This window comes from Hylaeus anthracinus, unplaced genomic scaffold, assembly GCF_026225885.1.
Source record: "Hylaeus anthracinus isolate JK02 unplaced genomic scaffold, UHH_iyHylAnth1.0_haploid 0, whole genome shotgun sequence".
Classification (NCBI taxonomy): domain Eukaryota; kingdom Metazoa; phylum Arthropoda; class Insecta; order Hymenoptera; family Colletidae; genus Hylaeus; species Hylaeus anthracinus.
The window spans coordinates 7,338,078-7,355,138 of record NW_026533254.1 but is presented as its reverse complement, the minus strand read 5'-3'; the positions used below and the strand labels follow the sequence as shown (position 1 = coordinate 7,355,138).

The 17,061-nt window shown below is 41.5% G+C and overlaps 1 protein-coding gene across 4 annotated transcripts in view; it reads right to left on the bottom strand.

Annotated features, from left to right (window-relative positions):
* Positions 1-17,061, bottom strand: part of LOC128887652 (teneurin-a) — a 766,007-nt gene that overhangs the window by 485,255 nt on the left and 263,691 nt on the right. For all 4 annotated transcript variants that reach the window (XM_054143776.1, XM_054143796.1, XM_054143805.1 and 1 more), the window contains exon 3: positions 16,419-16,477. The gene's annotated coding sequence lies outside the window, so the exon portion shown is untranslated. The remainder of the gene's footprint in view (positions 1-16,418; positions 16,478-17,061) is intronic.

The following is a 17,061-nucleotide window of genomic DNA, read 5'->3' as shown; positions in this document are numbered from 1 at the left end:
AATAATGTTCTCTAATATGAATTGTTAAGACGTGCATGGAAAAGTATATTAAAATATCAAAAATGTGTAATGAAAATGGCAAAGATTATAATTACTATTATTCGATGGTGATTTTTTTTTTTAAATAATATTGAAAATAGAAATACCTTGTTTTAAATAATTGGTAATAAGAGTTTTCGAAACTAGATTAATAAATTAATTAAAATTAAGTTGACTAAATTTGTCAAGCTAAGGCTACATCAAAAATCCAATTACTATCTATTTCACTATTATTCCAATCCTGAGCAATTACGTTGTTCACATTTTAATTGAATTCAGTTGGAGCACTACAATGACCATCGTTATCAAAATCCAGAGCAATAACCAACGAGGTAAAAAACAGCTGAAGATTTAATTCCCAAATAATTTGACGCAATGTACGCGACTCTCGCGTCATGAGGATGACCGACATTTAAATAAATGTATTACATGCAACAGTTCCATACATTTCAATGTTATAATCCGTTTATTTCTGGTCTGACTGTTGCCGTAACAGCATACTTTACCAGCCATGAAATTGTCAACCGTCATCAGTTTGGAAGTAATTCAAATGTTATGTCATTCTCGTAGCTGTTGTAATTTGTATTCACTCTCGTTTAACTGGAAATAGGTATCATTAAGCTTTTCACAATGATAAAGAAAACAGTTGAATTTGCATGTGACAACATGTCAAGATTTACTGATATTTTAATTTAATTTTAATTGTTATTTAAACATACTGTTCGCGCGATGATTGTTAATTTCTTGAATTCAATCATAATTCACACCGTGAATTGTAATTTATATTAAATGTTACATCTATGAAAAGAGCTCGTGTGAAAAATAATAGAAACAAGTATTATACTGTATACCTGACCGGATATTCAAACTTGCTTCAGGCAAATAAACGTAATAGAAAGAAGAAAAGGGTAACAAAACAAATATTACTTCTTTGTATAGAAAAATTATGGTAAATAGCGATTTATACCGTATGTTTAATTTTTAAAGAAACGTCCCTTGGTAGAGCGATTGGAAACAGTGAAACTTGATAACACTTAACATCAAACAACGCCGGCTCATTAAGCATTCATGACCGGCGATGGGAGTCATTCGAGGTCGAATGAAATCGAATTGCTCGCTCGACGCTCGCCGATATCAAATACGGATAATTCCCGTTTCGACGCCGACAGACGTGTTTGCGTCTAGACCGCACGGGGTGTTTTGTGTATCGCTAGGAATTTCGACACATGAAAGAGATAATGGATAGTTGTGCATTCGGTTGCATCCCAGTGATGAGCGAAATGTAATCCGTGATTATGGTTGCCAAGTGATCAGTGATCGTGATTAATGATTCATAAATCGGTAATCGTGATTAATCATTAACCATTTCAAGTATCCTCAGAAGTAACCATATTATTCACACATTTAATTTATTATAATATATATTTAAGGGTGTAATTACTACAAAACAAATAATGCTTTTATTTTAATTAAATAGCTTGGAATTTATACCTAACGCCAACATCTGAAACTGTTTCTGACATCGTTTCGACGATATCTGCGCGAATCGATGAAAATCGAGGCTAGATTAACAATCTAACTTCGGGTTAATAATCTAACTTGCAAGAGTATTATCAAACATAATAGAACGTTCTCGGTTGCTCAAGAATTTCTTATGACATGAAACTGTATTTCGAATGTGATAGTTTCGCAGCCACGGCTCGGTGTTGATTTTGTAGTAATATTATTAATAGGAACAGAATACAATCCTGGTATAATTGTTGAAGTGATATCAATGTTACGACAACGTCATGGAAAACACACAAGCGTAGTCAAGTATCCATTATCATTCTTTACGTCTTCGAAATATGTGGGAAGAATAAATTAAATTTCACCATTGTATCTAAAAAATTAGACTTGAAACGAATTAATTAAATATTTACAATGCGTATAGTATACATAATTCTGAGATGTACATGTTTAATACATTTGAACGTTTCCCTCCCTTGTAGAGAGAGATCGAAGGAACTTTGATTTCTTCCATCTCCGGGTCTCCACTAGCAGCAACCTCCATGTAGTGAGACCTGGTAATAGGTACTACTCGCGACGAAAGATTATTCGAACGATCCCTCGGCTCGAATAATAGCGAAAAGTGGATGCATGGAATACCGCGCGTTTCAAGTGTAACTTCTTAGACACAATGGTGAAATTTGATTAATCCTTTCCAAAAATTTGGAGGATGATGCAAGGCACTTGCGATGCAATGATTTTGGCATTCCACGCACCCACTTTCTCACGTTCTCTTTCCTACCTCATTCTGCATTCCGCAAACGTTAAATCGGTCTGACGTCGAATAAGAAGTTACACTTCAAAAAATGAGTTATTTACTTTCAATGCTAGATAAACCTCTTATCTTCTTGTAACTCAGGCATAGAAGGCAATCAATACATTAACATAACATATAATCTCATCTTTGTAACATTACATGTTGTCTAAAATTCCCATCGCTCTTCTGAGAAGTTCACCGACCCCGTGATCTAAGCCAGGAAAGATTCGGTGTATTCGATTACTCCAGTCGTCTACCTCGCCAGGAACGGAGTATCCTCCGATCAATAACATCTTGAGTGTGTACGGGATCAGATAATTGAGTAGCGGATACCTCTCGAAATTCCCATGGAGACGTCCTCGCGGTGAGTAGCTCTCCCTTGATTGCGGAGACAGCTGATTGATGCTCGGGGGTACGATCCGAGCGAACCGATCGACCGCCTTAAGATCTGCTCGCTGTTCCCTCGACTATGAAATTTCGGTTTGAAATCGCTACCAGGAACAAGACCAACTCCGCTGAATCCTCCCTGGGCACGCCTTCGCGACGACGACCCGCACTCGATATCGGTACTCGAACGTGGGTAATTTCGTGGTCGTTCGCCACCGTGTTCGGGTAGTCTCCTCGACAAGTTTGCAGTCTACATGCCCCAGAAACGTAGGTTTCAATTTCGAAAGTCGACGACTCGATGGAAGAGCAAATAAACAGAGATACGACGAAATGTTTTAAAGATACTGATATCGCGACAGATGATTTTTAAGGGAAGCCTAAACGTTTGGACTAGAGCGAACTCCTAAATGCGCCCGTTTTGCTATTCATCTTGGTTTCTCCGATTGTATTAGTCAAAACTTGATTCAAGTAAGCTCATTATTTTTGTTATACTTTACGCTTTAATTTAAGCTTACTTGCATCAAAAAATGTTAACTTTTACGCTTGCAGTGGCTTTGGAGATATACCGAAAAAGGGTTACAAAAATCATTGTTTCTTTGCACAAAACGTACCTTTTCTTAAAGTCTGACAGAAATAATGAGCTTAATTTTATCCAGTTGTGACTAATAGAATCGGAGAAATCATGATGAGAAGCAAAACGAGCGAATCTACGGATTCGCGCTAGTCCAAACGTTCAGGCTTCCCTTAAGAAAGAGGCTCTAAGCTGAGCTGAGTACACTGGTATACGTACACAAGTTAGTAAGGAGACACAGACACCTTTCGTCCGCAAACTCTTTATTCTGCGACGTATGTATGTATATAACTTGATACACAATAAATCTTACAATCCATATTTATAGAAATTTAGAGAAAATTCTGTCTACTCATCGATATATTTGTATAGGAACATAGTTCGCTGCTCATTGAATTGAAGCTCCAGGACTCAGCCCTGGCGACGAAATTTATGACGGAATATTCCGCGGTGTTAGGCGTCGCGTTAATAAATTTCAATGCGTCGAGAAGCCAGGCGAGGGATAAGCCGTCCTTCTGGATACGTGCCCTTATGCATCGCCGGGCACCTCTCCAGAGCCACTTTTCTCACTTGCCTCAATAGCGGCTAACAGGTCGCATCCTCTACAGACGAGGGTGCTTTGGGATGTTTTGTTTCGGTGGCCCTTCAACGCCTCCTTCGTGCTCGCGTGCAGGCCTGGTGGGAACGTGGGAGACTTGTCAAACCGTAAGTGAATCGGACAACTCGACGACGAGCCCAGTTAACGAAGAACTCGCGAACGCACTCCAGCTTCTGCTCCTGAGAACCTGGGGGGATCTTAGTGTTGCTCCACTCTGGTTTTGGGCATTGCGTAACCGTTACTAGAGGGTTGCATGACCATTTAGTGGATCACAGTTCCAGTTACGAACTGTGAGTGCAATATTCAGAATGTATTGCAAAGTATATTTTTGTTTGTGGGACCAATACAAACCAAAAATTAAGTAAATAACGTAATAAAATTCTCAAACTAATTAATAGTCTTTTATTGTAACATAATATGACTGATCGTTTCAAATGATTTCGAGCAACTGCCGCGAAACCATCCGATACAAGGCGTGTGCAATTATACGCACACACAGAAGTTGACGCTCTTTTACGGCACGCGGCAAACAAATTATAATTTAAATTAAATGTATGAAATATTGTATATAAGAACAGAATACACATATATGAGAACAGTCATTTAACCGGTGGTGGTAGATTTTGTGTTAAGATATCAGCCTTGGCTATAAGAAATGTTTGGATAACCCCTGCTGAAAAGTGGATGCCACAGACCAATCACTTCACTCTAATTTCGCTCGAGCTACACACGTTTCCCGATAATCCATCTCTGTATTCGATCACCAAATTCATCTTCCATTTCCAAACGCTCCAAAAAATATTCGTGTCCTACTTGCGCCTATATGTATATTATCCTACATGTTCACGCTGATTTCTTGCAAAACATTCGGTTCGCGGAAGAACGTAATTGCATCGCACGAGAACCATAACGATAACATCGGAAGCTAGATGCTTTATGGAGCATTGTTTACGATCACGGTTTGACCCCCTATTCTTCGTTTCGCGTATTAAGAACAGCATCCACCCTTTTAATAGAACACTCCCGTAAGGGCCCATAAACGCGGAGTACCCAACCGTAGGGTACTCTTATTGCTATAACTTATAACACGTGGCATTAACGGCCGATAATATGACAGTCTTGTACAATATAAAAACTTCCACGTGGAAGCCTGTCGCGGAACTGCTGACTATACGAAGGATACCTGCCATTACAGTGCCTTCCTCCATGACGTAAAATGGTAGGCTATATAGAAAAGGACTATGGTCTTTTATGAAAAGACTGGATGCCCTCTTACCTGCTGTTGTAATTTCTTTTTCAGGGGAATTTGGATTATACTAGCTTCCAGTTTTACTTAGAGTGTTGGAAATATACAGGGTGAGGCCGGACGGGTGGTACAGTCAAGCAGAGGGTGATACTACATGTAAAAATAAGTGCTGTCAAAAAGCAAATCACTCAAATCACTCTCTTCGAATCATATATATTAAAATTGTTCATTATTCAAGTATCCGGGTCCCATTATTTACCTTCTAATGTAAAAATTCTTTAACAATATCAAAATAGAGTAATGTTTCATTGATATCGTAATGCTTTATTTAGATCTATGGATCTTATAATAATAAGTAATCTGCCAATCATTGCGTAGACTGTCGCAAACCAATGCTAAGAGCAAGGGAACTGTGGGTCGTAGGCGATGCATTATTCCCTTCCCTTATGAGAGCGAAATCGTCGTTAAGAAAGTATCGGAAAACTTTCACGTTCCGGGTGGCTCGTTCCCGTGAAAAGGGGAGGTGGCAACTTCTTGGCAATAATATACACGTGTGACCCACCTCAATAATAAGACCAACTTTTTCCCTAATACCCCTACTCGTCTTGACGTCGGATGCGTCCAACGAATCTTCTTACCAGCCTGGCTCCGCCCCGAGTTCAATTACGTTCCTCAAGTTTCGTTCGTGCGTGAAATATGACGCTTCGTCGGGCAAACAATGCCACGACGACTCTAATTTCCTGGATAAAAATGGGGGACGGACGTAAACGGAATCGTTTCAGTCTTGTAATTTTCTAGGAAATTTATTATCCCGTTCGTAGTTCTGATGCTGACGTCGAATTTGTATTTGAGAAATTGACACTTTGTCTGTGATTTTAATTGACATAATGTGGCATCAAATCACCAACCGCGAAAGCAACGCGCTATTGGGTGTGTGAATGTTTACAAGTGCGAATGGAAGGGCGCGATAGATGGAATGTTTGGTAACGATCGTGTGAATGGCAGGTATGAGGACAGAGAGGATGGAAGAATAAGTGCGAAAGGAGTGTGAGATGAAAGAACGGTGAGCGAATAGAAGAAGTGTGTCAGAAGGAAAAAGAGAGCGAATGAGTAAGTGCGTCTCATAAGTGATTAAAATAAATTACCAATTATTTCAGAACTCGTAGTCGTTCACTCCGGTTCTTGTAATTCCTACAGTAGATTTCAGGAATTATTTACTAAGGCTTCGTAATATTTTGCTATTGACAGTTAGCAAAAGGAAGCCGAAAGCATCACCCTGAATCGATTGCTAATAGAATTCGAAGGCCATCCAGCCAAAGTGTTCGCCATAACGCTCCCAAGAAACCCAGGGCGGCGGAATGTTAAGCGGTTGCTGGATTCCATCGCGTCTCTCCGTCGCTCTTAGCTTCGTAAACATAAATCAGTCTGCACGAGTCGTACGTAGCCTCTTAGAAAGGGGTTAAAAAGCCTCGATGGGTACGTTCGCGCCCACATCTAGAAACACGCGCGCGCTGGAGTCAAAGTACGCGGTATGTAGACGTAAAACCGCGAAAAGTCGCCTCGTAATACCGCCCCACACTCGAGAATATAGTGGCACTCCGACTTTCAGACCACGAATTCAGTCTTAGAGAAGCCGTGCTATAAAAGGCTTTAAGAGTTTCCCCGTGTTCGCGCGAATTGAGTGGGATTTGCATGGCACGTCGCGGCGGGAATGCCGCGAGAAATGCGGGCCGAGTTTTTAAACGGCATCTAATGAAGCCAACACCCGGGGACATTGTTCAACTCCTCCGTCGTCCAGCATAGGGAACGTAAGAAGGGCATCTGAATGCATGAAACATAGACTCTCCTGGCCCTTTACCCCCAGTCAAGGCTCTGGATCTGCCTCGAGTGAGCGAGAGACGGGGGTTTGCATATTCATCGCCCTCGTCCTCGTCAACAGGGGCCACGGTTTGGATCTTAAACGCTAGACACCTCCTCTTCAGTCTTTTACACGCCCCGCCTTGATATCGCCACGTAGGATAATTATGTCTGTCCGTAATCTCGCCTCGACTTTCCCGTGCAGCCCTCGATGTCTAGCCTCTTCTCTCCGCGACACGTAAACGCTCGACTCCATCTTCGATGACGATCCCTTGCCCGCGAAAATTTGAATACCAGTTGATTACATCGCGACCTGCGTCTCTCTGTCGAGCGTTACGTATACCATTAAATTTTGCTTTGCACGCCACGCGCGAATCTCGCGATCACATTATGCATATGCCGCGGCACGCATCGCGAGTGGAATATGCTCCAAGAGAGAGAGTACGTGACGCAGAGGGTAATGGCGTCCCGAGACTTGAACGACAATCGCTGTACCGTTGAGCCAATAAACTGTAATGGGCTTCGATTTGTACCTTCCACGGGGATCTTTGCTGGATGGCTGTCTGGGCACTTCATCATTCGCGGGGGATAGGTGTCCCGCTGAAGTCGATATATAGTGGATTGGTTAAGAAGACAGGATGGTGGGCAGCTTTTGGGGAAGGAAGTATAAATTATGTTGGATGACCAACCTAGCGATTCAGTACAGATAAGGATATCCGAACCAATGGTTTTAAAAGAAATTAGTTAGTCTTGTTTTTTGCATACTTATCTAACAATAAGTCCAAAAATCCTACAGAAAGTTTGTGGGGACATGAATGTCTCATCCTAGACGAGATAACCCCTCTCCACCCAAGAGTTCTAGTATATAAGATCTAAAAATCTTCAAAAGAGCAGCATTATTTTTACGATCTTCTTGCACGACAGTCTGATATTTTGTTTCCACAAGTATTCGTTGTATCCGGAGTTGTATATCTGAAATGTTCGAAATATATTTGTGCATATATAGTAAGTGTACAAATCGGTCTCACCTGGATCCCAATAATTATCATTCTCAGTGTTGATACTTTCAGAGAGATGCAGTGTATTAAAGAACACTAACTGCATTAAATGCAAAGTAATTTCCATTCGTAACTTTTGGACCCAGTCTCTTGAATTCAACAGAAGTATAGCATCCCTGGCGCGACGCCATTGGGATAGGAGCGATTGACGAGGTACACTGTCGGGAGACGAAGAAAATTGCACGGGGCACGGGACAGGCGTTATTTTGCGGCCCAGAATGTCAATTAAACGGCGTGGCCGATTAACCATAACCGAAACCTCGACAAAGGCCAGAGCGTGCACCGTTTCGCACTCCGGCGGGTTCATCACGCGATAATTTATATGGTAATTCCAGGGATGTAATAAGTCCCCCTTGGCAAACTCTGGCTACCACTACATACACGAGCGGGCCAACGTAACGTACAGCCGCGCACATCCTACGTTGACCCCGACGTTCCAATGGGAGAGGATGGCCTGCCATGTACACATCATTACTAAAAGCGGTCATCGATTCATCGAGGCTACAGACCAGCGACGCCCCGCGTCCACCGATCCGGTTCGTCCTATCCTCTTGTAAGCGCGCCTCTATAGACGCGTCCAGCCTCTCCCGCGCGTTTGCGAACCATCGTCCATTGTCAAATTTTCCCATCCGCCTTGATTCCACGTGTTGGATTTAATTAACACCGTCTCGTTAACTTTCGTTTGGAGCCGTCGTGTTCCGATACGAAGATGAATTTAAATATCGAGGAGAGTCCTTTGGCTACGTGATTACCTCTGGCCATTGGCTCGTTAGGACAGGGAACGCGACCAACGAGGTATCAACGCTCTCCAATTCCTTTGTAATCCGTGCCTTTTGGTTTGGACGTCCCTCGACGATTTCGTAGCTCGCTCGATAGGATCCGTGGGGAATTTCGGCGAAAATTGTTGGACTATAAATGGAGGTTCGAACAGCTTTAATGCGCAATGCGTTTTGCATTTATTTCGATATAAACACTTTTACGTTCAGATTTAAAATTTGTGACAGTTTTTAGCAATTTAACTACAGGCTGGGATTCCTCAACCGAAGCGACACCGGTCGACCGCGGTGTTAAATATATTCCAAAGGCGACTGCATGCGCGGGGGTTGTTGATTTACGCGGGCGAGAGAGGGAATATTAAATGCGGCGATAATCGATGAGGATGGATGAGGTTATAACGTTACGGTGAAACGATTTAGTCATAAATTTCGTTTGCCTCCGCGAAATCGAAAAACCGTGACACATCGGCGAGGGTCGACAACATACAGAAACGGATGTATTTCAAGTATTATAATTTTCAAATAAATCCATTGCAAATAGAAAATGAATTTCCACTAGCCCAGTGAAACCAACAGCGTATTGATACAAAATAATGTAAAATAATAAATAATCGAGATTACGACATGGAAATATGTCACATTTTTACAATTAATTATTACTTCAATATACCTCTAAAATATTTAACTACCACTGTCTTCTTCTGTAACACGGAAACTGTACAACTGTCCAACACGGAATAAACCTACAAAAAAAAAACACACGAATTTATTAAACAGTAATCATTCAACTGGAGCGAAATTACCAGACCCCGTCACTCAAGTAATTACGAACGGCGCTGTGCACACCATGCGCATCCGTGTCAACGCTTCAATTTTACCATGCTCGCAAAGTGTACAAGAACAGAGCTACAGTGCGCAATTTCAATTGCAATCATCGCGAATAAACGAAACGCACGTACCCTGGTATGAATGACATAACGAAGTACGAGGCTGCGATACTTGAACCATCGCCGTAACGATCACACCAATTAAACGATACCAATGAACGATGAAAGACACTTAAAGCTGCTCCGTTGCTCCCCGATTGGTGTCGCGACGAGCGAGAATTTGTCGGAGGAAAGGCACCGCGAATCGATAGAGGGGAAACAAAACGAAAGGAGCAAATTACCGTTTAATTGATTACAAAGAAGAATTTCCACATTCGCCCGTCCGCGGGGGAGTCAAAGCACCCAGCCGATTGAAGGCAAACGGGACCATCGCTAGACCTTTCAGCGCGAGCGACTCGTTTGAGATCAGAAGAGCGAGGACGCGTTACCGGGCTGCAGTGATTGCGAGGTCGATTGTCAGCGTCTCCTCTTGACTCCCAGAGAACCGTTCTGTGCTCTGGTCTTGCTACCAGTGAGACTCGTAATTGTTCCTGGAGATGATTTTGTCGATTTTGTGCCACCGTAGACACACAGAGCCGGATTCGTTAGGGCTAACGTTCCTGTTAGAACGAAGGATTATTCCTCGAAATTCTCTCTCTGACACGAATACCTTGTTGGAAATGATGAGGAAGATGCGGTACTAGAACTTGAGCCAAGAGCAGCGTGGATTTCACAGTTTCCCTGCTGACTACTCTTTCGTTCAAAAATTTATGCAATGACGGGCTTTATTTTATTTCAAGTACATTTCGATGAAGGTACTAAATTGTATTTATCGATGCAATTGTTGGAAACGGGACGTCATGAGCTTTGTGCGATATGAACACTAAATAAATACATAAATAATTTCTAGTGCTTGTGTTTCGATATATATAAATATAAATCAAATAAAGTATTCGGAAACTGTCAAATTTAAGGTGCTCAAACTTTCTGAACTTCTCAGCAGTTGTACTCACACAATGAACTGGCACTTGGCATTTCATATTCCGAGGAGATAGCTTTCAGCGAGGAGAATTTATCGAATAACGGCAAGACGAACGTAACAACATTTCTCACTATGCATTCTTACAATGTAAAAGAGTGTTTAAACTACATTCTACGTTGGATTCATCGCTTCATCGTAATACGGCTCGATCGAAGACGCACCATTCAAGATATCGGAAAAGTATTTTCTGTAATACTTCTCTGGTCTCTGCCTCCTCCGTCTGTCCTCGACGTGTTTGCTTTTCTTTTTCTATGTGTATACATCGCTTGACATCGACCTGCGACGCGAAAACTAGCATCACACTCGTCTTTCATCGACTACGATAGAGCTTCGATGAAAGAGACAGATTATTTTGCACCTAATCTCGTACGTGAAGGGTGAGAAGCACGCAAATTACCTATACGATTGCAGCTGAGAATTTTTCAAACAATATTGCACGAAATTGGAGTTGTATCAGGTGTTTGTTGGATTCTTTAAACAATTATTATATACATGGTTGTTTTCAGTTACTAGAGAACTCTTCAGAACAAAACGCACCACTACGAAGAAACTACCTCTATTCTCGAAATATCTTCTTTAAAACCTTCGTAAAATCTGAGTATATAACCTTGTTAGAGTGAAAATTCCAACAGGAAAGTCGGGTTCAGTTGTGTGAATAACTTCCGTCCCCTCTTAAAGGGGAAAAGGGGCTACTTTCGAAAAGTAATTACTGTATGGGTCCCTATTGACTACAGGTCGAAGGTTAAGGAACGGCATGTGTATTCATGAAACAAAGCGTCGAATACCAAAGTCAAGTGACAAACGATCGGTCCCGATGAAGCAGAAATAATCTCGTGGACGCGTTACGGGGTTCGAGCTGTCGGGGGTGGTGTATCGCGGCCTCGGTAATCTACGAGGCAGTTTCGTCTTCATTTGCCAAATGGTCGGTAAATCCGTGCGGCGCGTCGCCGTCTGCAGGGGCCAGGGAAGACGGTTTAGCGTCGTATCCCCCTGGCATGGACGTTACTGCGAAACTTAACTGCGATGTAAACCCACTCTAGCTGGTAGTGGAACGCCGTTTCTAACTAACGCCGAGCTCTCATCGGCTATTCAACGATTCTACTGTCGGGATTATGTGCCGCGCGACCGCCAATTCCGATCTGTTTCTGAGGACTTCCGGCCAAGACGGATTTGTTTTGTTGGCGAACTGCGTTCGAAGATATCTCCGTATCGTAGAAAATGTATCATTTACGCAGGTCTCGGGTTAGGTTAAGATAATAAGTCAGCGGAACTGTGCCCGAAGTGAAAGGTTGACCATAATAACGAGTCGCGTTTCATCACAAAAGGGAAATGAATTTTCAAACTTAAAATAAAGTATTCAACCAGCGGTCTCCGAAAGGAAGAACGAGTAGCCGCGGGCCGTAAAACGGTTTTAAGAGAGCCTTCAAGATTTACATAATGAAAAATCTTTTTTCTATCCACGAACGAAGAAATGCTTAATTAAAAGATTTCATACCGCGGCCTGAAAATATTTTCCTTACGCTTGTTGACACTCAACGGAGTCTGCCTCGACTTTCCGTCGGAGAGGAAACGACGTTGAAGAGGAGAGACATTTTTCAGACGTTACATCAGTGTTCCTCATACTGTATTTCACTGTCTATTAGAAGAAAATGTATTTCATCCAGTGGGTTAATTTAATTTCAAGATGTTCTATTTTTACTTTATCTTTGGTTGACATTTATTTTTATACATTTTTTCTCACATAACGAATGAAGAATTTATATAACGAAACATATCCCTTACACAGCGTATAAAAGCTTTTAAAACGATGAATTTTCTTTTGAACAGTTTAAAATACATACATAGGCGACACTATAATTTTACTCTGGGGAATCCGCCAGAAGATAAAGTTTGAGAATCGTCGCGTTAAATAGAAGTACGTTGGAAACCCTGCAGAACCTTGGAATGCAGAGTGAAGTGGTCAGTTATTTCGACGCTCTGGAATTTCGAGCGTCCTCGAACATTATTTTCCATCCGACTGCACTCGCGTGCGCACGCTCTAGACGAATTTAAATGCACAACGATACAAAATATTTAATTGAATCGCGACGAGGCCATGGAAAACCCGGTATAAACGTTCCATTAATACGAAAGCATGGCAGATCGGATAATTCTAGAAATGCGATTAATTTTTGTAATTACGTTGAATATGCGTTATCGCCCATATATTTGATTACACAGTGCGAATGAAGCTTCGCGGGGACGTTCATTCTGAATTATATCGAACGCTATCATTTTTGAATGGAACTGAAGTCTCATGGTTGAGTAAATGTAATAAAATTTGGGGACTGATATAATACAAAAAATATCGTTTATCGTAGCAGTATACGATTCACTGATTCAAATCAATGGACTAGCTATGGAAGATCTTATAAGTACGACAAAAATAGTACAAGATTCCATCACATCAAGGAATCGAAATTTTGCAGACGATTTCTACCAAAAGGGTCTAGCAGGATAAATATATGCAATCAATCGGACTCCGCCCCAATTTTCATTGCTATTATATGCCGTGCAATGATTTTGACCTAAAACACTATCACACAAAGTTTCAGACTGTTACTCCCCCGTTTAAGGGTAATATGAGTAAGTACCCTTAACTTTATTATTTTTTTTCTTGGTTACCATTTTAGGTATTTAAATTCTGCAAAAACGAAAATATTCGTACTTATAAACTGCATCTGATATATTTTTTTCACTTCTTTTCACTTCACCTTCGTATCTTTTTAATTATTTAAACATGTTCCAAGGCTCCGACCATTCTGAAACTTTTACATGTGTCGGCTAAATAATCGATCATCATTCCTGATTTTTGTGGTAGGTGTCACTCACAGGGTTGTTTGCAATTATCACCCGCAAAAAATAAATTATTTATTTTCTACCCGTACTAATTAAAAAAATTTTTGACATTAAGATTCGTTATGACATTTGATCCAAATCGGTTCGTGTTTGGTATCATTTTTTAGCATTATTATTTCTTTTTAAAATATTAAGTAAAGAAATAGATATTTATTATTATTGTTGTTTGATTATTATAAAATGGTAATTATTGGCAATTATTGGTAGCAAATGCTACCCGGGAACTTATGGGACAACCTAGTAAAAAAAAAAGAAAAAAATCAATGGAGTCTTGGATAAATGTCGTTCAACGCGATTGTTTCCGTCGATCAGAAATCGCGAAAAAAGTAGCAGAAATCGAGACTTTTGAGTCAGTCGTTCTGGAATCCCCCTGAAAACAATATCTTTCCAACGTAAAGCGGGTCTTGGAAATTGGATTGTCCTTCAAAAGTCTCGAGGGTGTTCTAAGCAAGAGCGCTCGATGATTTACACGATGAGACGCCCGTAAAACCTTTTCCACCCCTGCGAACGAACGCCATGTACTGGGCGAGAAGAAATTTCGAGAAACGCCGTTATAATAATTGCCACGGTATATAAAATCCAGACGATCGTAACGAGTAAATACTTGAACGTTTCGTATCACCTTCGCTCGAGACTTTTTGCGTGGTAAAAAAGGAAAAATCGTCGAGAGAGGTCGTCACGTTTCGACGTTATTCTTTGGGTCCACGGAAAAAATTTATTGATTCATAACTGTTGATGGAGTCTGAAATGAATTGCTCAGAAGAACACCCATAAAAGTTTATGGAATGGTGGTATAACGTATTAAGTGTAATAGGAAAACGTGTTAATTCGACTTTTTCCGTAGCGAGCTAATGTGTATTTTTAATCTTGTGTCCTTGCCGTTTATTTTCGACCTCCTTCATTTCCACTTAACATTCTTAAACACTCTCCTTTTCTAAATTCCTTTCCCTATTCACGACACCCGACCTATTCTTTCAACATCCCATGTAGAAGGATCCGTGTAGGCCTGATTGGTTTCCAAACACATTTGGCGATCAGACGCGGACGGGCCTGAACGATCTTACCTCCTCTATTCACTTTCTCTTCACTTTCCACTAAATTTTCCCGCGTCACCAACTCTACGTCTATCCTTCTGTATTTCTAGCCTCCTCATGTCCTTCAAGCTTAAAAGCTTCAGAGAAACTCCGGCCAGTCAGGTAATTTCAACCAAACCACCGAACGTCACGTCATTCTCACGAGCGCAACTTTATATTTTGTACAAACGTTTTATTAGCCATTAAGAATAAAGAATAAAGAGGTACTTAACGAGAAGAAGTTGAAGATATCTAAGTGTTCCTCCACCGGTTGACAACTCAATCTAAACTGTTTTGGAACTATGGGAGACATTTTCTTAGCGCTCTCTGGGATCTTACAATGTAATACTGGCTATTCGATCGCGTTCGTTCAAACGTCGTCTTCCTAGGACAAGAACACCTTTTAAAGACTTCTGAGCACAGCTTTGCGAAGTTTCGAGTCGCGTGATTTCAGCGCTTGGACTTGGGGTGGAAAAACGGTCCCTTTTCGACCCATTATAACGATGCGTTCCAGTACTTCCAGTGGTATCGCGAAAAGTAGGTGTTGTCTGCAATAAAGTCACGCTACTCGCCGCCTAACCCCATTCGCCCAGCGGTGAATGTAAAGCGGAATGAACGTTAAGTAAAGTCCCCCTCGTAGCGCAACGTTTTACGCGCAGTGCGCCGCATAAAGCCTCTTACGTGGAAGTAAATTGTAAGTCCCTTATAGCCGACTGGTCAACGCCGTAAGCGCTTTCGTTCGGACCGCAAAAACAGCTTGGAACGTAAGGAGATTAGAGTCGTTATTGCGTGGACGGGGACAAAAGTGGAAGTTCCATGCGAATGTCGCGACCCACCCAACCCCCTCGTTCCGCCTCCTGTGGCGTTACGTTCACTCCGGGGGTTGTCGAGCTGGGCAAAAGTGACAGAAAGCCGGCTACAAAGGAATCGCAGCCGCGACGTATTAAAGTACAACTTATATAACGGCCGAGAGCGACATTGAGTTTCCAGGGAAAAGCGTGATACCCGCGGGAGATAAGAGGGAGGATTGTTAAGCCTCGCTGTCTCGTTTTCGTTTCTCTGACCGCGTTTAGGACGAATTACGCCTGTCGCGAGAGGTACTTAACGAGACGGCGCCGGCGCCGTTGTTATTCCTGGCGCAATTGATGTCAGTTAAAATTAGACGTCTTCTTAAGGGAGGTTTATTGTTTCTGTCGATGTACGAGAGCAAATTAATCGTACGTGGAAGGATGGTTAACTCTCTATGGGGCAACTTTTTTTTCTCCAGACAACTTGCGAGACATTTATTTTGATATTTCAAGTTGATAGTGCTGCTAACCGACGTCAATATTGTCATTGATTATCAGAGACATAATATAATTAAGACGTATACGTCATCTTGTGAAAAAAACTAAAATTATTAGGTAAAATGTCGATATATTAGCATGTGATCTGAAAGTTTCACGGGTCCATAGAGGATTAACCTCCCTTAAGTAAATGTAAGTAAGAGTAAGACTCGTGGTAAAGAATTTGGGCCATAAACCATAAGCACGAGTCCGACTCGTGGTGCTTCGTTCGGACTTCCTACCTTTCTCTTTACTATGGCCCAAGCAATCAGGAGATAGCATGTAGGTCAAAGGGTTAAGGGCCTCTTAAAGAACCATACGTTTCACGATTATTCATCATTTACAATCTAATTTAATAAAAGGAATAGGATACTCACAGTGACGCGTCAGACTGGTGGTCAGAATCTGCTTGGTAGAGTCCGCGGCCTCGGAACAGCTGGAACAAAACAGAGTTGATGTAAACAACATAATTCTATTTAAAATGTCGTTTGCAATCATGTAAAATTTTAGTCTGTTTCGCAAAATAACATACACGTCTTAATTATATAATGATAACCAATAACAATATCGATGACGTTTGGCAGCACCATAAACTTGAAATATCAAAAGGAATACATTGCAAATTCCCTGTAGAACAAAGAAATTCGGCCCATAGAGGGGTTAAACTTGAATTCTATATTCTTATCTCAACCTACACACGTGTGTCATCCATGCCTATACCAATCTAAATTGCCTCCCAGACTGTCAGACCTCAGACAAACCGCGGTAGCGTCTGGTCTTCGTCACATATACATTCGGTTTGTGTTAGATCTCTGTGAGAAGATTGGCCAACGAAAGCAACGGATCCGCGTATGCAGAAAATCGAGTTTACGCGTCGACGAAAGTCGTCGTTAAATTTATGCCCAGAATATGATAAATTTATACGCTCAACAGTATCGCCCGGCGGATATCCAGGGCGAGTATCTGGCCACGGTTACAGCGAAGCTGCGCACTCGAAGCAGGGTTAATGAAGAATTAAAG